Genomic DNA, 21,544 nt, shown 5'->3' on the forward strand with positions numbered 1-21,544 from the left:
GCTTTCTCATGGATAATTTTTACCCTACGGATCATTTTTTTTTTCCTTCTATAAGCATCCAGCCAGCCTTGGCTACTTTCTCTGGAGGGTTTCTTGGGTTTTTTGTCCCTCAGCTATAACAAACTTCCTTTCTCTTTTTAGCAGTGTATGCTGCTGCTGTTGAGTTTTTTGTTATTTTTATTAGCATATAGAGCAATATTTTAAATTAATTCTCAGATGAATGGATTTTTCAATGAGATTATTAAATGCATTCTGTTAGATATCTGATAAGGACGTTCTGAGCAAAACTTCTGTGCCGACCACTGTGCTAAATATTAACAGTACACTGTGAAGAAACAGGCATCGACCTTTACTCCTCTCTCAGGAAGCTGACAACGTCGTGGGGGAGAAAGGCAGTAAATAAGTAAACATAATGACATAAAATTCTATAATTGTAAGCATATGAAGAAAAACAAACATGATGAAAAGCCAGAAAAAAAAGGGCAGGATACGAATTTAGATAGGAAAGCAAGGAAGAAACTTGACATTTTGGCAGAGCCCGGAAGGATAAGAAAAAGCCGGGGGGGAGGGAGGGGAGGGGAGGGGGCAGTTCTACTGAGTGGGAACAGTGCATGCAAAGGTCCTAATTTGGGGATAGCTTTTGCCATGTTTGCCAAACTGAACGGTAGTGTGATTTGAACTTCATAAATAAGAGAGTAATGGCTCAAACTGAAGTCCCAGTAGAGAACAGAAGCCATATCCTGCAAAGACTATTGGTCATGGCAAAAAATTTGGATTTAATTCCAGTTATAATGAGAAGCCATTGGAGGGCATTAAATAGGAGAGTAACATGGTATGATTTATATCTTATAACCTGATTTATATTTTAAAGGGATCACTAGGGCTGTGTGAGAAACAGATTTGTGGGAGAGGGACAAGAGGGTAAGCAGAGTGACCAACTGGAACACCACTGCTAAGTCCAGAAGAAAAAGGGTAAAGTAGGAAGGTGGCAATGGAGAAAAGAACAGATGAGGAAAGTGTCAAGACAGAATCTGCAAATAGGAAAACTGGGATTTGCTAATAGATTTAAACATAATTACATACCTTTACCAGAATATCTGACTACCACAAATCTATACAAACATTCAGTCATGAGTTAACTTCCATTGTGATTCCATAATCAGGTGGATGGATGATACTAACTTAAAGCGAAGAATAATTTAGAGAGAATCTTGAAAATATATCCATAATGAAGGTCCCTTTGAAGGAATGTTAAACACCTTTTCAGTTGAATAAGCCATTTATAGTCATTAGCAACATATTAAGGGCTTTAGTCTATGTCTGTTAAAAAGTTCAGTACAACAGGAATATTACTTTTCCCATGGCTAATGTACCTTTTACTAATTATTTAAAAGAGATGCTGTGGACTGTGTTAGCTACACATTTCACTGGCCCAGCATGCTATCCCATTCCTCATCCATTTTTCTTTGGGGGTGTTCCTCTTTCATACTTGTGGCTTGGGTTTGTGCACTTGGCCCATCCCTGGCTCTGTACCTGACCTCTGTGGCCAGACCAAAAAAAAAAAAAAAAAAACAAAAAAAAAAAACTGTGCAGGAATGGGGATGTACCCAAATCAGGCTTTCTCTGGGTTTTTCTGAATTGCACATAGTGGGTGGTGCTCCCTCCCTAATTGAGAGCTGGAGCTGTCAGTACGGAGGACCCCCGAGTTCGGCCTGAGCCGCAGTAGTAAATCAGAGCAGAATCAATTAGAAGATACTAGAAAAGGAGGGGAGGAAAGGGAAGTTTCTAAAATCAAGCCAGTTTAAGTTAATCTGAGCTGAGTGAATTTTACTACAACTGAGAGTCCTAACTCATAGAGAGGGAAATACATTTAATAAAAAGAACCCAAAAGATACGGGGTAAAAGCTTTTAAAGGTGAAAGCTGAGTACAACCAGGGAGAAGGAAAGGTAGATCTGAAACAACGTATTTGGAAGAAGTGGTGTGAACATACATGCAGCTGATACATCCAGATGCTTCGATAAACGGTTACATGAGAGCACTACTGACGAAAACGGAGTCTAGGGTGAATAATGTGTGTGGCCAGTGTGTCTTCGGAAAGTGTGTTCAGCTCCAGTGAGTAAGATACACACTGGGAGAGCACGTGAAAGAGTAAGGACAGCCTGCTCATCTGAACGGGACGGGGGCAGAGGGAAAAACTCCCGTTCTGTGCGCCTTTCCCGGAAGCCTGAAGCAGCTCCAATCCGCTGGACTTCGGAATTCACAATTTGTAACGTCTTCATGTGTGGATGTTTCATTTCATTGGCCGAAGCTGGTCTGCTGGAAGAGACGTGTATTTTCCTAGACTGAGGACCGCGGAAACGGGGGAGACAGAGAAGAGGAAAAGAAACAAGCCATGGCAGCACACGGCCCAGGTCCTCCAGGGGAACAGAAAGGAGGCAGAGAATGCAGTTGCCTCAGGAGTTCACGACACTGGCCGGTGTGGCTCCTCCCCACCTCTGGGGCGCTTTCCCTGCAGACGTTCCTCCTCTCCCTCCACACCTGAGTGGGCAAAGCCACTCAACACCTGGCTTTCTTCAACGAGCACCTACACCTCAAAGACAACCAAGTGTGTACGTGCGTACACACATGCTCAGCTCTCATTCCTACCCTAAGTGCCAGCTCCATATTTTTACAGAGAGCTCTCTCTTTAGGCGGTTCAAGCCACTAACATCAAACATATCCACAAGTGATTTCTTAGAGTCCATTCCTCCATTCCTCAAACCTATACCTTCTTCTCGTCCCCAGAGCATCCCATTCATCTAAGTATCCAAACTAGAAAAAATCTCTGAACTGCCCTCAAAAATTCATCCTTCAAGATTCAGCTCCAGTGGTATTTCCTCTGAAACTTATCAACCTCCTCAGAGTTACTAACATTTCTGAGCACAGCTGTAGTTTTTTAAAATGTCTACATTCTAGCATTGATAATACTGTATGGCATGGTTTTCTGCATATGACATCCTTTGACATTAGACTACAAGTTTCTAGATGGCCAGAGATTTATCTAAGGCATTTTTCAATCTATCGTATCTGCCGTATCTATCATACTGTATCTATCACATAAATAAAAGCTCAGCTATTGTTCACTGGATTCATTTATTTAAACCACTTGACCCCATTTCACAGAGTAATTAATCGTTTTCTGCCGAAATGCATTACTAACCTGACATCTTAAACATGCTGCACTAACTTAACGTATATTTATAACCTGACTGTAAGAACATGCAGAGGATGAAAACGGACAACAGAAGTGAGTATCAGGTGGATGACTTTAGATCTGCCGCTGCCATTATTTACACTTTCAGAATTACGAACTATATGAGTAACGGCATATAGTATAAATGCATGTGCCTGCCGTGTGCAGGATATGTGAGAAAGAGACGGAGACAGAGTGGTACACATCTGTGTTATTAAAACTGTGTCTATGTTTAAAACAAGTATTTTCAGACTTCACAGGATCACTGGGTACAAATCCGCTACCTCCACATTTGGTCTACACTGAACTAGATTCTCAGCATGTTTTCCCTTTACTTCCCCCCCCCCCCTCATGTCAGAGGCTAATTCAGACTCACTGAACTCCTAAAGGACTCAGGGAGCATGACCACAGCTTTGTTATCATCTTGTTAATAATTTAAGAGAGATTGTTTGCTCTACCATTCTGTCAAGTTCCCATTCTTGGCTCTCTCCAATACCCAGTACCAAGTAAAAATTTACTTAGTTAATTCAGTTACATTCAACAAACATGTATTGATCACACATACACCAAAGCATTCTGCTATGGACTGGGATACAGAAATGATATATTCAGACCACACCCATTCTCAAGTAGCTTTCAATTAAGCAGACTAAAAAGTTCAGAACAAAAGTGTTTAAACTCTCTAATCTTATCATGCCTACCTAGTGTGCAATCTAATAAGTAAACTCTTCAGTCACAGAGCAGAGTTTTCCAATAGGATGATCGATTTTTTTTAAGGTTTAATGCCTTTTACAAAAACAAAAACAATGATTTTCTTACTAACATGTTAGAGAAATAATTATACATATGATGTTTTTTTCTTAATTGTATTTTTCATGCCCTGTTCTGGAAGGCAGTACCAGAATAAACGTCCATCAGTGCTCAAATGAAGAGGAAAACAAGAAAAGACAAGAAGGGCTCTTAAAGTTAAGTTACTCCAGAGGAAACTGCACCAAGAATAGCTATATACTTGGGCTGGAATTTTAAGAAGCAGTCCGAGGAAAATTTATACAGAAAATTTATACAGAAATACCTTTCCCTTTTATTTGCTATATATTGTGAAATGATCACCACAATAAAGTACTTTCAAATATATAGTACATCACCGGTAACTATATTCATAGTTTAAGAAATTACATAAGAGGTTATATAAGAAATTTTTCTTAAAGAGAGCATTTTAAATGCCCTCACACACAAAAACTTATTCTAAGTATTTTGATTCTAGTTTTAAAATCAAACAAAGCCAACAAATAATATAATCACAGCTGAATGATGATGGAACAAGTTACAGAATTCATACACTAAGTTTTAAATCCTGACATTAAAAACAATAGAATCAGACACTTTAAAGGTGAGGTCCAGAAGAAAGGAAAGGCTAGGCTGTTGCATTACACAGGCACCCAGTACTGACTGCACTTGCCTGGAATACAGGGCAATGACTAAAAAGATTGCCCACAGTGTAAGTAGGTCCACTGCATCAGGAGACCAGGATCCCTGCAGGTGAAAAATAAAAGCAACCTAGCTTTGGGGTCCTGGAAGACAAGATGATATACTATGTGATTCTACAAATGTGAACATTTCTCTATTATTTCCAATACCACCATAAAATAAAAAGCCAGAAAACACTGGTTGGCATACTGGCTTCCTGCTCTGCTTTGAGAAGAAGGAAAAGCAAATGCAGAAATGCGGAAAGCTACTGATGAGATTCTGGGTCTTGCTACTGTGAGCAAGTAGATCACCCAGGACATGACGCTCCCTGGAGAAACAGACACATGCACAGCTTTAAAAAGTCATGAAGAAAAGTCCACAGTAGTTTCCTTTCATCCGGGGTAATCGTTTTATGAACTATGCTAGTGGCCCCGGTGCCTTACGTAGATGCCAAAATCATCTGGACCATCCTCTACATTTAAGAAAGATAAAGAAGAGATGACTGTGGTGTGAAATCCAGGGTGGGAGGGGGCACTGCCTTTCCCTTTTAAGAGCATCAATTAAACCCAGGGGAGGCGGGTACAGTTTACTAGTTAATTAGTCCAGGGATGAGGTTCTTTCATGTGTAATTCAGAACAGGAACACCTGGTGTGCGGCTCTTCAAAGCACGAGGGGGGGTGCAGGGAAGCCAAACAATGCGAGAGAGGTCAAGACAGAAAGCAACAGCACAAGAACAAAAACGGTTTCTCTCTGACCTTCACCCTGCTGCAAATAAAATGAGATTCCTGAGGGCTCCCTCCACCTTAGGTCCGGGGAGAACAAACAGCTCCTGGCCCACTCGGGGAGTTCTGAGAAGACATGGTGTTAACTAATTGTTTTATAACCCAATTAAAAAGGAAACAGAGAGCCAGAGAAATGCAAAGAGGGACATAATGATTATAATCGCATCTGATATACAGCGCACACCCAAAATACTGACATGCTCTCTCTCTGTCTTGTGACTAGGTAGCATTCAACAAAACTGGGAAGGGAGGGTTCTACTTGAAGACAAATTACTTTGTTCTGTTGAATCTGAAATTGAGCAGTCTGCTCATGGCACACCTCTCCTTGTGAATTCTAGCATGGTGAGGTCACTTTTTTTTTTTTTTTTTTAAGATTGTTGCTTCTAAACATTGTGGTTGTAGACAGGTTGATAAATGCAGGTGAAGAAACATTAATGTTTAAATTGAGCCAAATAATACACGATTTCAGCTGTGGTATCCATTTAAAGAAAAAATAATAAATTTTTAGGGTTTTATTAGTGGGTTCACTCAGAAGGAATGAGGGAAAGTATACTGGAATGGATGGAATCTGGTACCTTTTAAAACTCACCACCATGAGAAATTCTACAGCACAGAGTACAGTGTCTGACGACATGAAAAAGCCCGCCATAGAGAGTTCTAACCTAATTTTAAAGATTGCAGGATCAGAAGAAATGGCTTAAGAATTTCTAACATTGATTGTACTTGTTTCTGCTCTAGAGAAAACCTTAATAAAAATTGTCTCATATCCCCTTTTTCGTGTGTGTATGTGTGTGTGTTTGGCATGTTTGTCATGCACACCACACACCCACAAACACACATAACAGAAGCTGACTTCTGATCCATTAAACCAAAGGCACTTGAGAGGGAGGGAGATGGACAAGAAAGTGAAGAAATCGTGAAAAGGTTCTTAGCACATTTCTATAGCTCCGTATCTGTAATTAAAGAATAAACAATGAGCCAGAGATGGGAGAGTTGAATAAAAATACAGAATTATCTGGTGGTGCAAGAAAATGAAAGTCACTCAAAGGAAAAGTAAGAAGTGCAAACACTTGGCGTGAGACACGTGTGTAAGAGTCACTTTTAACTATCAACCACAGGGGGGGTGCCAGTCTCCCAACTCTTCCAAAATTTTAGTTTCAGGTTCTAGCTATTTAAGTAATAATCCAGAAAAATAAGATTATCTTTCCTCTGTATTTTTTAGTTAATTTATTTATTTATAAGTGTCAAAAAATCTCTCCTGAACAGAAAGACTGAAAATCAGCTCTGACTGAAAAGGAGAAAGGAAGCCTTGCCATGAATCAGGCTTGGAGGACAGACACAGAAAAAGCCAAATATTTAAAACAGAAAACACTCTTTCTTCCAAGGCCATGTAGTAGCTGCAAAACGCCATTAGAACCCCTCTCATTTTTACCGAAGTCACCCCAGATCCCCTTGGCTATTTTCATCTCTTATTAGGAGTACCCAACTGCTGCTAAACCGCGCTGGTCAAAACCTAACAACATCCAACTCCTAGTTAATTTCCGCTTCTAATCCCACTTTAGAAACAGTAATCAGTCCAAAACCGTCCCCTCCTTCCCTGAGATTCTCCTCAGAATCCTCCAGCAGAACCGAGCCTCAAAAGCTGCTCCCTCCTAACTCTCGTCAAGGGAATTCCATGGTTCTCTGAAATTCCCTCCCTCACTATGAGTCAATATATCCGATCTGGTCGGACCACAGGCTTGCTGTTGTTGGCCTTTAGCGAATTAGGTTTTTATACATTCAGTAAGCAATTACTGAGTTTCTACCATGTGGAATGCATTGGTGTTCTGGGAAAGATAAATGAAAATTAGTACCATTTCTTGCTTTCCTGAGGTCCCACTAACCTTGGAGAGGTAGGACAGAGATTTATAACAATGTGAATAAACACCACAAATAATCATTACAACAGAACAGTAGTCTGGAGGTTCAGAGGACAGAAGGGCAGACGTCAGGATGGGATCTGGGGATGCTTAGAGAGAAAGCAGCAGATGGCCTGGACCTTAAAAGAGATTTCCTGAGCCTGAAAACAGGCAGTCCCCGTGGAGGGGAAAAGAGGAACCAAGGTGCAGAGACTGGGATGAACCACGTGTGACCAGAGAATGGCAGTCTCCTATAGTCAGAACACAAAGTACGCAGTTCAGATTACTGGGAAGTCAGCCTGAAATCTGACACTAAAACATATATTTTATTTGGTAGGTGATGTGGAAGCACGAAAGGTCTCTGAAAAAGGCAATGGCTCTGTCAGAGGTATACTTGAGGATGGTTTATCCAATAATGTCATGAGAGACTGGAAAGTGTTATAGAAAAAAAGTACTCATTCTTACACTTGTTAAAGGGCAGGCTGACTTCACACACAGGAACTACGGCAGCAGGACTAGGGACCGCAGTGCTACAACCGGATTTTGCATTAGGGAGAGATGGGACCCGACGTAATACAGAAAGGAAAAGTGGGACTTTACAGCCAAGGAGTTGGGTAGGGGTCGGGGGTCAGTGAACGGAAAATTCCTGAGAGGAAACATCAGAGGTGAGGAGGGATTTCTGGCTAAACCAACCTAACCCAACAAGACTCTTGCTGGATGCAGGCAGGTGGTCAGACGTCGCGTAGGGGATGGAGGGAGAGGAAGCCCCTGAGCAGACACAGAGGGTGAGCAGATATCGAGGATGCGGGATTCCAGCTAAACCGACTCCGCAAGATTCTTGCTAAACCTGGGCAAGGCAGAGGCAGAGATGGAAGCACAAACGTCAGAGCCTGGTGGAGAAGAGTGTTCAGAGAAGCCTGACCAAAGCTTGGTCGAGGAGAGACTGTTGGCAGACAGAAGGCTATTTTAAACAGTCCTAGTGGGAGTTAACCAGGGTTCCAAGCAGGATGGAGAAACAAGAGCGGAAAGGAAAGAAGCACCTAAGACAAACACGGAAGGTGAAGTATCAGAGGGCGGTGACGGACAGGACAGAACAGAACAGGGGGATCCAGAGAGAGGGACCAGGGAGGGCTGAGGGGCGGAGCCTGGGTGGCTGGGAGACTGAAGACCCTTAAAAGAAGTGGGGAAATCAGAGGGGAGATGACGCAGTGGAGGAGAGTCCTGGGTGTACGTTCTGTTTCAGTCCACTCCACAGAGGTCCAGATTCTCACCCCTTCTCCGTTCTGTTTTAATAGCTATCCTAGAGAGAGAGCGGGCAGCATTTTCAACTAAAGGAAGTGAGCGACTTACAGTGAAACATGGGTTTCAGTTTCACTTTCAGCCATTACTGGCTCTGTGATCTTGGCAATTATTAACCACTCTAACCCTGAAAGTCTTCCTCTGTGCAAAGGGAATTCTAACAGTGCCTGTCTTAGAGAGGGGCAGTGAATGACTAAATTAAACGAGTGGGGGAAGCAGAGTGCTTGGCCAAGGGCTGCTAGCTTGCAAGTGGGATTCAGCCCCCGCGGCAGTGGGAGGAGGTGGGGACTACAGCTCTGACGGGTCAGGGGCTCCCTCTGGCCCTCTGTGAGCGTATCCACAAGGCGTGACTTGCTATACCTGTTTTCAAAAAGTTGCTTTAGCATCAAAGCCCACGCTTGGAAAGAACCCCTACTTATGCTTCTAGAGTTGCTTTTGGTTTGTTGGGGGTTGTTTCTAAATGTGGGTGTTATCTGACGCGTTCAGATGGACTGAGGGCCTTTAATTTGTTACTCTACCTCAAATAAATTAGAGTTTTAATAAGTCTATTTTGCTATAAATATCCTTTTAGATCTGTTTTCACTCAAAATCTTACATTATACTTCAAAAATACCATTTACTCCTGAAGAGGGCTAATAAAGGTCTGGAACTTTAAAGTATCTGGGTCTTATAAGAACAGATAAGAATGAAGTGTACTATTTGCATTTCAAAGTGATCTTCCAGTTTCCAAAACCCAACTTCTTTTTATGGGTTTGTAGTACATAGAAAAAGAAAGCTAATTTATTAAATAAACCCCAAAATAAGTGCAGTCATTACTGACAATTATAAGTGGCATATGTGGTCTAACAAAGCAAAATAACATGTCTACGCCGGGCACCTCCTCTCCTGAGATTCTGCTGCGCCTTGTAGTGAGGAGGTGCGGGAAGTCTGGAGGAGGAATCCGGTATCAATCTCCCTTCAACAAGTCGGGAAACTCTGTTCTAGAGCTTTTTAACATCAGTCCTGACAAACTATCATGCATAAATTTCCAACCCGCAAACATCATATTTCTTGATCTTACATCACAATGTGAGAATGCACGAGTGCAGATTTGCAAGAATGAGTGAAAAGAAAATGTGTAAATTCCAAAGTTGTCTCCATCCAGGATCATGATGTGGTTTGTGCCTTTTAACTAGAGAAGATCAAATTCACCACCAATGGTGGGATGCAGCATCTCTTGGATGAGAGATTGCCCACTCCTGGGCAGCTCTGGATGGACAGCAGAGAGACTGGTAGCTAGTGGCACCTGTAAGAAATACGTGCACAGGACAATGCAATCGCCCGCTTAGAAGCTTGACAGGACTCTCGCCTGGACATGCGAAAGGCATCATGTTATTCTGGAGGCAACTGCTTTACATCTCATTCTTAAATATATACCTTTAGTATAGCCTTGCCACTTAAAATAATGTCAGAGTAAGTTTCAGTATAACAACTGAGACCACAGAGGCATACCATTTGTTTATCCCTGTGTTCTGGAGCAGAAGTACCAAAGCAAAAAAGGAAATGTGCTTGCTTTTGACAATTGAGTTTTTCTCATGTTCATCTGCTAACACTTCCTTACACTGTAAGTCTGCATTTATTTTACAGAGACTACACTGATCCTACACACAGAGATGACACCGCTCCCCTCCAGGCTGGCCTGTCAATCAGAGTACTGTCTCTTCACATACAGCATGTTCCATATTTTCTTAGCTAACGTAGCCAGTGGTGTTTGGGTTTAGTTGTGCGTTAAATTAGTCATACAATTTCACGAACTCTTAAACATCGAATCTAAAGAGTAGGTGGATAGTGGGCATTCGTTATGGAAGCATTTGTGTGCGTGGGGGGTTGGGGTGGGGAAACCTGTTTGCAGGACAGGTAAGAAAACATACATTTTCATTTTAAACATTCCCTCTTAAAAACACCGGTCTAAAATTCTGCTTGTAGGAAATGACCTTCTGTTCTAAGTACGCGCAGGGGAAAGAGCAGACAATAAGAGGAACACTTAAGACACATAAAAGTGTGTCACATCAGTTTCAGCCGCTTACATCCACGGGATGATCCCAGAGATACTCCCCACATTTAAAGAGCTGCTGTAGGATGTCCCAGCTATTGCATCTGTGTGTGTCCCAGGCAACGTAATAGATTATACCTCGACTCCTTAAAGAGCACCCTGATAATATGCAAGGCTAGAATGTCAGAAGCTATTAGAAACTCTCAGATGCACAATATATCTCCATCCCTGAGTTTTCCCCTTACACTGCGAAACACCCGACAACAGGCATGCAAACTGCTCAGCTGCAACTGTTCCAAGTCGAATAATTACAACTTGTCAGAAAGAATTAATTTTCCCATTTCTCATAAAGATGTGTAAAAATTACCATGTTATTATACACTGACACTCTCTGGAGGCAGACACAAAATTTAATTTTGAATTCTTTCCGCATATTAAATTAAATCCATAAATAAGAGTTTAGGCATTCACTCGGAAGCATATGTTCATTGGGAGCGAAAGCCAACACGAGCCCGGCTGTAATGGCTGTTGTAATGTTTTAATAGCTCGCTTCTTCTAAGCACCAATAAATTTACATGATCATAACAGTCGTGGGCATACAAGAAGCCCATTACTGTCTGGGCACAGGCAGCAGCGTTAACAGGATGGAAAAATGGAAAAAGGAAAAAAACTCTTAAATAAAATTAGGCAACTGCACTTGTCAGCTGCTCCATGATTGAATTTTTAATATTGTGGTCAATTGGTCAAAACAAATAATGGGATAAAATATTTTAATGTATTTAGAACCTGTTTCTGTGGTTAGCCCACAAAACTGTTTCTTGTTTGTTGGTTTTTCAAAAAAAAAAAAAAAAGAAAAAAAAAGGACCATCTCAATCTTGCTGTTTTGAACAATTTTATATTTAAAGACACACTGTAATTTTTCATCTTTTAGAGGACACTGGCTCTCTATGCGCCCATATTTGAAGTTGGAGCATTTCAAATTCGGCTCAAAGGGTGATTCTTTTTAGCCAATGGAATGTGCCTTAGGGAGACTGCTTCGGGTGCTAAGAAGTGAGGTCTAAGGCAACCCTTGTGGGACACAGGAGTGCACTGCCTGCCTGCCTCTGCCTGGATCAGAGAATGCTTTCCTTTGGAAACATAAATGAATACATGCTCCACAATTAGAATCCAAACTGAAAAGAAAACACCACAGCCTTCAGACCATTACTGAGGTGATGTAAATTCCATTTAACAGGGTTTGTTTTCTGAATAAACAACTTACTTCTTAACTTCTATGAGCAAATTCACCCTGGTTGTGAAAACAAAATATAGAAAAACCTATACCATAATGCACATTACTTAAGTGCTTTTCAAGGATAAAGAGTCCAAAGTAATGGATGGTCTTACAGCGCAGGTCAGTGCTGGCTGGTTGGCATTTCTGGTCCTAATCATACAGATGCTGTCATTGATGGGAAGCTGTAGGGTTAGGGATGCAGTGAGCATGTTAGCAGAGAGTAAGAGAGGGAGTGGTGTTCAGAAAAAAAGGTTTTGTTAAGAAGGATATGTGAATTGGCCAAAGCTTTTTTCATAAAGGGGTGATGAGTAACACATGCCTAGAGAACTGGCATGCACTAAGAATGGAAATGAGAAAAAAAAGCATTTTTCCAAAAATGGCATGTAGATTTGATCATATTTACCCTTATAGATAGACTGCGATCATATAGGTAATGCTTATCCCAATGATTTCTCTTAACTAAGAAACCAATGCCATTTCAGTATAGTTTCATTTTATAGCCCAGTTCTGAATCATGAGATGTTTTTATACATATTCAGATATTATCAAAAAAAGTTATTGGTTTGAGAGTTTTCTGTTTTGAGAAAAAAGATTAAACCTCGTAATCTGCACCACAAAGACAGGTAACAAACTCTTCCTCCTTAATAATAAAAGATCTTAAAATTTTTTCAACAATGTGAGTACCCACTACTAAATAGTCTATAATTCATTGCTGATATTTAACAGAAAGTCAGAATAACTCTTCTACCTTTCCAAAAAATGCACAGATGCAACCAAAATCTCTTTTTTAAAAAACTGAGGTTGCTTAATACCAACTGAAATCAGCTTCAAAATTTTCAGTTAAATTTGTAGAAAAACTGAACTAAATATCCTAACACTCTGAGTAGCAGATAACTATATTTCTATCAAATCACCCATATTTTTTAAAGACAGTTTTTTTTTAATCACTAATCCTCAAAAGAAAGGACAGAGCATATGCATTAAGTATTTCCAGATCAGAAATAGAAGAATAAATATAAACCCATCAGAATGTTCTGGGAAAAAAGATACACCTTGCCAAAACTTTATAAATGACTCTGAAACCTTTCTGCAAAGATTTCTCTTCAACGCTAAAAAACAAGGTATATATGGAGTGTTTTAAACCTCCTTTGAAATCTTTCTTCTCCTACATGATTTAATTCAGGTTGCTATTAAAATGGCTTACCAGGTGAAACATATTTATATCCAAAGTGTTGCAAAGTATTATTAAATGAAGGAAAAATCTGTCAGCAAGAAGTTTTAAGGAAAAAACGGCTGGGGACTGTACTCAGGTAATGAAAGATGGTGGATATATTGAAAGAGAATTAGAAGGTTTTCACATCTAAATATGTGCATAGGTTGATAACAAGTACACAAGTTTATTAATAATATTACCTGTGGTTACAAAGAAAGATTCTGACTAAGAAAGAATACTAGATTATACCATCTCTTTTGTCCAGTACGGTCTCTTTTATTGTAAAATGGTTGGAATAATTCTTCAGGAGCCAAATGACCCCCTGCCCATTGAGAAAGGACACTCACTGTCCCAAAGGACAACTCCCTTCTGTAACACTAGTTAATGCTAATACAAACAAATGGAACAGATTTTATAAAACCTATTTGAATAACAGAGTCTTTTTTTTCTCAAATACTATAAACTGGTCTGTTTGATTATTTATTATTTACATGAATACATCAATGTGCCATATGCCCCAAATTCTAGTAACAATGTAAACAGGTGGTAATAAAAATGTGGGTTATTAGGGTCTGAAATCTGATAAAAGACAAGTTAGTATAGTTTTCAGGAGGCTGGGGAATGTAATTACCCAAACTGTTGAATTAATCACTGGCTGAATCATGTTTATATTTAGGTATGGTGGATTTTTTGAATGGAAAGGAATTCTCAATTATAAAATGAGGTAAGCATTTAAAGTCTGTTAGAAGTTTCTTTTTGTGGGAAGGGGGTAGGTAATTAAGTTTATTTATTTATTTTTTTAATGGAGGTGCTGGGGATTGAACCCAATACCTCATGCATGCTAAATGCACATTCTATCACTCCCCGCCAAAATCTGCTAGAATTTTCTTAATAGTAAAATATCTGGGATCAAATTAACCAGATTTGACTTTATATTTCCCCTTTTACGCACTCCCCTTTGAATTAAATTTTGAGAAATATAGAAAATTTCTCCTTATTCTACTATTTCCCACTTAGAAAAAGGAACTACCACGCTCAACAAAAGGAGGCTTTTCCCAGGAACAGAGAGACATTAAATGTACAGCAGGTGCTCGCTAGTACAGGGTCGGAGAGAAGAAGCCAGGGGACAGAATACACAGAGCTGCCTCTCCTCTCCAGCTGCTTTCTCCATTCCAGCTCTTGGGACTGAAATTAAGCCAAGGATACCTGTAACACTGAGCCCCCAAAATACAGAAAGGAGATGCAGGGTACTGGTTGCTGCACACATGAGCTAAAGTGGCAAGCCTCTAATGAGGTATAAAATACGGATTACAGTAGATCTGTTCCAGACTATGTCCAAAGGTTTGTTGCTAGTAGTATTAATAGGGGTATACAGAAATATCATCTTCTTTATTTCCTTTTTCTCCTCTATAATGGGAAGCTGGTGGAGAGGGTGCTTGATAAAGACACCTTCTCTAATCCTTGACAAATCTATTAACTTTGATTCTCATCAACATTCACTTTATCTACTCACTTATGTATTTGTATTTTTCATTTAAAACACACATCACTGGGGCCAAGGTGGAGTAGGAGGGACTGGATTTACTATTCTACCAGAAACAACAACAAAAAATTAGCAAAATACGTGAAACAATACTTTGTAAAATATTAGACACCAGGCAACAGAGGATATTGATTATTGAGAAACAAGTAAAATTAGGTTACTCTCTTGAGAGATTTTGCAGGCTGTTGCTCAGGAAAAGGGAGTTCAGGTGGGTCTGACAGATTCCCTGAGTTAACGAGACAGAAATGAATCCAAGAAGACAAAGGCAGTCAGGATTCATATGACCAATTCTTAGAGAAAAGAGCTGCACAGAGAATTTGGGAGATTTAGAGGGTTCCCCTCAAGCATTCAGCAGAGATCAGTATATGTGTGAGGAAACTGCCCATAGCTAGAAAAAGAACCAAAATTAGAGGAAATCGTAACTTAAGTTTCACACAAGCTAGGCATAGGGCCTATTTTCATCACCCTCACTGGGAAGGAAAGACTCACAATTCACAGAACTATGTTAAGTACTCAGAAGTGCCTTGCCTTCAGAGTAGGGAAAAAGTGACTCTAGAAAAAAATGCCAGTTTGGTTCCCACCTAATAAACCATAAAAGCAAGACCTAAAAGTATTGATCTGTTTCCACTGAGTTCTAGAAAATAGCTAAAAAGTATTTATAGGAGTACAAAAATATCCAGGATCCAATGAGGTAAACTTTACAAAATTTGGCATCCTATAAAAAATTACCAGGTACATAAAGAAGCAGGAAAATATGAACCACAATTAGAAGAAAAGTCAATCACTCAAAACTGACCCCAAACTGACAGAGATGTTAGAAATAGCAGAAATGTTGAATAATAATTGTTAGTTATTTAATTTCATTCTGTACAATCAAAAACCTAGGTGAAAGATAGAAAATATTAACCAAAGACATGGAAAATACAAAAAAGATCCAAACCTACCTTCTAGATAATAAAACTACAATGTTTCTAGGGAACAACAGAGAATCAGTGAGTTGTGGGACAACTCCAGGAACTGCACATTCTGATATATGTGCACATGGGGTAAAGCAGGTGAGGACAGGAAAACAATGTTTGAAGAAATAATGGTATGAAAAATTTTGAATTGATGAAAAGTATAAACCTACAGATAAAAGAAAGAAAATAATTGACAACCTTGAATTCTATACCCAGCAAAAATATCTTTCAAAAAGAAAAGTAAAATAGAAAGTAGAAAATACTATTACAAAAGTAAAAAAATAAAATACAATAAAATCACTAGAGGATACACCACACAGAAATTTTAAAGGAAACCATTCAAGCAGAAGGATTATTTAAATGAGATAAAAAATAAAATATCAGTAGATAAAATTAATGTGAACAAAATCTGGTTCTTTGAGAAGACCAATAAAATTGATAAATCTTTAGCTGTCTGATCAGAAAAAGAAAAGAGAGAGAAAGAAGACACAAATAACCAATATGAGGAATGAGAAAAATGACATCACTTGAGAGTCTTCAAATGTTAAAATGATTATATTATAATCAACTTTATGGCAACAAATTTCACAACTTGTACAAAACAGACATACTCACTAAAACATACAAATTACCAATGCTCACTCAAGAAAAAAATAGGTAACACAAATAACTTTATGTTTATTTTTTAAATGAGATTGTAGTTACAAAAACAAAACAAAATGAAACCCTTTCCACAAAGAAAAATCTAGGCCCATCTTGCTTCACTGGTAAATTCTACCAAACATTATATAGATAAATTAATTTCTCTGCAAGCTCTTACACAAAGTTGAAAAGGAAAGAATACCTCTCAAGTCATTCTATGAGGGCAACATATCCTGATATTAAACCAGACAAAGACTTACAAGAAACATACAGAATACAAAATACAAAATACAAAAATTGTAACAAACTATGTGATCATATCAGTAGATAGAGAAAATGTATTTAAAAGTCCAACATCTACTCTTCATGAAGATGCTCAGTATACTAGAAATACAAAGGACTTTCTCAACATGATAAAGAACATTTACCAAAAAAAACTAGGAGGTAGCATCATACTTAAATAAGAAAGAGTAAATTCCTAAGATCAGGAATAAGACAAGGCGTCCACTATCACAATTTCTTTCAACCTTGTATTGGAGGTTGTACTGGAGTGCAACAAGCAGAAAAAGCAATAAAAGGCAGCTAGATATGAAAGCGATAAGCAATACTGTCTTTATTCACTGACAATATAATTGTATATATTAGAAAATCTAATTGAATTCCCAATAAAGTTACTAAAACTAATGAGTTGGGAGGGTTGCAGAATATAAAAGCAATACACAAAAATCAATTGTATGCTATACCAAAAATGAAAATTCAGAAATTGAAATTTAAAATACAATATCATTTATAATAGCATCAAAATGATAAAATATGGATTCACCTGAAAAGTAACTGCAGTACCTACACACTGAATATTATAATCATTCCCAAGATAAAGAAGATGCGCATAAATGGAAAGGTATATACTTCATTCATTGCTAAAAACCCAATATCGTTAAGATGTCAGTTCTTCTCAAATCATTCTACAGATTACAAAGAACAATTGCAACATAATTTCAATCAAAATCCCAGAAAGCTTTTTTTTTTTTTTTTGTAGAAATGGACCAATTCCTTCTAAAATTGAGAAGAAATGCAAGGTACTGGAATAGTCATACACCTTAAAGGAAAAAACTTACAAAGTTTGTGTACTAACCTGACCTGACTTCAAGTCATACTATAAAGCGACAGCAATTAAAAAAAAAAAAAAGTATGGTACTGGCACAACGAGGGACAAATAGATCAATGGAACATCACAGGGAGTTTGGAAATTGACCTACAGATATACGGAAAACTGATTTTTGACAGAAGTGCAAAATGGAAATTCAGTGGAGAAAGTATATAGCCTTTTCAAAGATTGGTGCTAGAACAAGTGGACATCCATGTGGGAAAAAAACTTTAGTCCATAACTTGCACCATTTACAGTATCAACTCAAAATGGGCCACAGACCTAAACATAAACCTTAAATCTATAGAACTTCTAGAAGAATACATAGAAAAAAAATCTTTATGACTTTGGGTTAGGCAAATATTCCTTAGGTACAAAACCAAAAGCATAATCCACAGAAGAAAAAAATAGGCTGACTTCATCAAAAATAAAAAATTTTAATTCTTCAAAATACACTTTTTAAAGAATAAACAGTCAAGTCATACGCCACAAGAAAATATTTCCAAATCAATATACTGATGAAGGATCTGTATCCAGAATATATGAGACTCTCGAAACTCAATAATAAAAAAATCAGATAACCCAGTTTAAACATGGTCAAGAGATATGAACAGACATTTCGCCATGAAGATATGAAGATAGTAAACAGGCACATGAAAATATTCCTCATATCATTAGTCATTTGGTAAACATAAATTAAAACCACTGTGAGATGTAGCTACTAACATTAAAAAGACCAACCACACCAAGTTGTGGTGAGGATGTGCAGGAAGTGGGGCTCCTCTACGCTGCTGGTGGGAAAACAATGCTAGTTTCTTAAAAAGTTAAATACACATCTACCCTGTGATCCAGTCATTCCACTTCAAGGTGTTTACTCCAGACACATTAAAAATGGCCATAAAATACATAGACATGAATGCTAATAGCAGCCTTACAGGTAACAGTCAAACTGGCAACAATTCAGCATCTATCAACAGGTGACTAAATAAACTATGTATATACGTACAATGAATACTACTCAGTAATAATAAGGAGTGAACTGTTGATACACATGATAACATGGATAAATCTAAATAATTATGACAAGTTAAAGAAACCAGACCAAAGAAAAAAGTGTATATAATGGATGATTCCATTTGTATAAAATTCTGTATGATGCAAACTAATTTATAATGACAGTAGATAAAGACATGAGAAAACTTTGGGGGGTGATGGCATATTCACTATCTTGATTGGGGTGACTGTTTGGGGGACGTATACATATATCAATACTTACCAAATTGTACACTTTGAGTATGTGCAAATATATATCAATTATATCCCAATAAACTTAGAAACTATTGTAATTATTATTATTATACTGTATATGTCTGTTATTTTAGGTTCTTCTTCTACATGAAGAGTGAATACTTCATGCAACCATGAATTTTTGTCTGTTTACTCCACTGTTGTATCCTCAATGCCTAAAGCAATGCCCACCTGACAGTAGGTGCTAAATAAATATTTGTGTGATGAGCAATCTAGGAAGATTCTCGGGTTCTGACTCACCCTAATGCAGAAGTAATGAGTTCATTCACAACGATGTATACTACAGAAGCAAGAAAAGATCTGGGGAAAATGATGTCAACTTGCAAATGTAAAACTGAGGTATTCATGGTACCTTCAAGGGCAGATGTTCAGTAAGTAGTTGTAATAGACGAGTTCATGGGCTAAAGATAAAAATTTAGTGACCACCGACATTTAGGTGATAGTCAAAGCCATTGATGTCAACAAAATGACTCAAAGAAAGCTGACTAAGAGGGAAAATGCCAAATAAGCTACAAGAAAGCCACCATTTCAGGGATGGGCAGGGGAAGACGATGCTATTAAGGATATTAATACTGGGTAGGTAAAAAGATGGAGGAAAAGTCAGTTTAATGTTGTCTCAAAAGCCAAAAGAAATGAAAAATTTAAAAAAGAGAAATAGTCAACATCTAGCATGAAGCACAGACACTAAGTAAAATCAGGGCTGAATCATACATAGCTTCTGGACACAGTAACTGAGAGGCTCTGGAGCCATGGCTGAAACAGAGTTGTGGCAAGCTTGTTGGTAAAGGCAAGGTCTTAGTGGGAAGGAAGAAAGTTCTCGAACAAAAAAAATCAACAAAGCAACGGTCTTGTTTTAGGAAGATATCATGAAATATCCTGCATGAGAGACGAATGTAAAGAGAATTAAGAAGGAAGACTATTTGTAACACAATGTACTGGAGGGAGGTGAACAGGGTCTGTATAAAAGTAGTGTCAGTGGAATAGCAGGGGAGATCACTGTACAACATCACAGAGAAAAAAATCATATAATTTAGTAATGTATTAGATGCAAATGTCAAAGGACATTGAGAACTAAAAGGAGATGCCATGTTTAGAGTCATGGCAGATTGGAAAGATAGGGATATTAATAGCAATGAAAAAATCGGGAATGAGACCTGATTGGTGGAGGAGAGAGGAACATTCTAATCTAGAAAGTATTTTTATCTTTCTGTAGTTTCCTATTCCAAGTTTTAAAGATATCTGTGAAGGTGTACATAACGAATCCATAATTCATGAAAAAGAAATCCTACAGTTGTGGAAATTGTCATTAAATTTAGGTATACTGACTTAATGAGGTAGTGCCTCACCTATTTTTATTGGGGTGTTATTGGTAAAAATCATAGCCATAATTTCAACTGTGTAATTATAATTGAGGAAAAATACATCTGATATATTTGTTAAAACTTTAGCTCCTTGGTGGTGATGACGACGATATGCGCTGTGTGGTAAGAAAGTTCTGACGTGACAGTGGTATCCTGAGGGCATCATGTGAGCTGCTTGCTGTTTGAAAGGCAACTCCTTCCTGAGCTACTCAAACAGCGGAAGGAACACAATGCTCTCCAGCTACTGCTATGCCCTCAAGCTTGGGCTGAAGTTTCTCATTGAAGTTCTCTTTAATTAGGACTGCTGAGAATCAATTTCTGTATTTCTTAAAAAAGTATGATTTCATAGAACTTGAGGAAAGAGGTAAAAAATAAGCTTACCATTACTCAAGACCACACAAAATAATATATATTCATTCTATCATAATACCGGTTGATATATATTCCCCTGTGCTTTATTCTTAATCATAAATAGCTTTAAGAAGCTAGGAAATGTATCATCTCATTGAATACATTGAGAAATATTCTAACATTTAAAACTCTCAGTTTTCCTCTATCACTGAAAGGCTTTCAACTGACCTGTTTCTCAACATACAAGCATTTTGTACTCTGTAAAAATCTTCTCTTGAATGTTTTTAAATTTCTTTAGGCTTCCATTAATATACTACATACATAAATAAAGATGTAAGTTGTCATACGCCTGGGTAAAACCAGTTTTTTTCAGATTTCAAAGATTGTTGTGGTCATTAGCTAAAAGTGTATCACAGCATGTCATATGTCATTGATTTTAAAAGTCTTGTATTTATTACCAATCCAGCATGACTTTCACGTACATTTTATGAGTTTTTATCTGGCGGAATTTAACTACCTTGGGCAAAAGTACTTTGGTAGCTCTTGTAAAGGGATGCCTCCCAGAAAGGAAGCGCTGAGCTGCACATGTGAGCCAGTCTTGCTCTGCCCCAGACCTGCTCATCCTATCCGTGCCTTGGATTCCCTCACCTGTGAAATAGAGATACAGGTGGCCTCTACCAAACTTACAGGTCTGAAACAAAAAATAACAGAACATCACCTGTAAAGTGTCTCAAAAAATCGTAAGTGGGACATAACTCAACATGCTCTTCTATCAAGACAAATACATTCAATATACTGTTGTTGTTGTTGTTGTTGTTCTTTGTTTAAATCTTCTTAAATTTGGCAAAGGTTTTTGAACTTGTCAACATACTGGAATGAATACCATCAGACAGGATAGCACGCATTATTTGGTAAGACTTGGTTATAAAATTGCAGGAAGAAAATGAAGGTGCTTAGTGCAGCCCAGCCATGGCATAGGGAAAAAAAAAAACAGTAATCATATCTAATTAGTGCTAAAATAATGTTTCCCTTTGAA

At 38.2% G+C, this 21,544-nt stretch overlaps 1 protein-coding gene and 1 long non-coding RNA gene across 8 annotated transcripts in view; one reads left to right on the plus strand and one right to left on the minus strand.

Moving 5' to 3' along the window:
• Positions 1-21,544, minus strand: part of SOX5 (SRY-box transcription factor 5) — a 903,293-nt gene that overhangs the window by 516,117 nt on the left and 365,632 nt on the right. The gene's annotated exons all lie outside the window — the stretch shown is intronic.
• Positions 1,628-20,749, plus strand: LOC123614458 (uncharacterized). The gene is made up of 3 exons (XR_006721864.2): positions 1,628-8,438; positions 13,874-13,921; positions 18,871-20,749. It is a non-coding gene; the product is annotated as an uncharacterized LOC123614458 (long non-coding RNA).

The sequence above is a fragment of the Camelus bactrianus genome, chromosome 34 (assembly GCF_048773025.1).
Source record: "Camelus bactrianus isolate YW-2024 breed Bactrian camel chromosome 34, ASM4877302v1, whole genome shotgun sequence".
NCBI classification, from domain to species: Eukaryota; Metazoa; Chordata; class Mammalia; order Artiodactyla; family Camelidae; genus Camelus; species Camelus bactrianus.